Below are 1,441 nucleotides of genomic sequence, written 5' to 3' on the forward strand. Positions count from 1 at the left end.
ATCTAAAGGTAATAAGATGTTTGCCTGCTATCTGGTCTAAATAGTCAATACCTTTGTGACATGTTGACACTCCGGTACCCAGCCGGTCGGTACAGACCGTGTTGCCTAAGACTATGCTACTCGCAGTTATATTTCCACATGATGTCCGCATGCGTTTTGTTGTTATGATGCATGGTTAAAGGTATTAGTTATTGCCTGTTCGATAGATCATGCGCGACAAATAGTGTACAGTATACGTGTATGCGTGCGTGCGTGCGTGTGGAACTATGCCTATGTGCGTGATAAACTTATGGGGCATCAAACTCACAGAAGCCGTACGTGGACAAATGGTCGACCACTTGTTTGTATTTAAATACTTTTTGCTTTTGTTTCAATAAACTAGAGCGATACACGCGAAATATGATAAGGTAGAGAAATGCACGCGTTGACTTTCTGCAAAGTACAGGATCATCAAGGACAGGTAGTTCGCCCTTAGCGTATGCATCGTACGTTTGCCTTAGCCTTAATTAGGCTGAGATCATTAAGGACATGTACTTAGTTCTTAACGTATGTATTTTACGCTTTCCTTTACCCTCAATTAAGGCAAATGAAATTTGGCCGCTAATCTATTAGGTACTTGTAATATAACGAGATGTAACATCTGTTCAAATCGCTATTTTTTCTTGCTTGAGTATCTTTTTTGCGCAAACATACGTTTGCATACGAGAAGGTAACGAAATATAACTTAATATACAATGTGAATTATATTAAATAACTGCGTATCCCAAACAAGTGTTAAAGAAATTCTTATTAACGAGAAGTAAAAACATCATATATACTAAACTTCTCTATCCAATTTCATGAAAACAAAAAAAAGAAACATTTTAAAGCTGCCAGAAGCGTTAGCAGAGCTTTTGTAGCGTGAATCTTCTCTGGAATAGTATTTAAATTAATTGTTTTTCTTAAGATTGTCGAATCTGTGTATAGAACACACAACGCATATATATATTCCTCACATCAGAACTTACAACTTACTATTACGTTTTCAAACGTTATATCGATACGTCTAGTAGCGTTTTCCGTTGACAGGTATATATGACAGGCATTTTATATAGGTATGCATTCGATTTTTTACCTTATGTGATTGGACACTGCCACAATAGATACACACGATTTGCGCGCATCCTTCAGGACGCCTTTCATGTTTTAGCTGAGTTTGTCCATTCCTTGTTGCTGCTCGCATATGCTATTTTCTGCTCTATTTACTAAGTAATTGCGATTTCCTAATTTGGGTCAACTCGGACAAAAGCATAACGTTTGTGAACGCCCTGCATTGAAAGCTGCGCTTTCGAACATACCGACAACTTCGTTGATCAATTCGCATTGAGGTACCTTTCTTGAGGTATCTAAAACCTGTTCTGCTAGAAAAACTAATTCTATAACCTTCGAACTTCAAAAATTA

This window comes from Varroa destructor, unplaced genomic scaffold, assembly GCF_002443255.2.
Source record: "Varroa destructor unplaced genomic scaffold, Vdes_3.0 BEIS01000001.1, whole genome shotgun sequence".
NCBI classification, from domain to species: Eukaryota; Metazoa; Arthropoda; class Arachnida; order Mesostigmata; family Varroidae; genus Varroa; species Varroa destructor.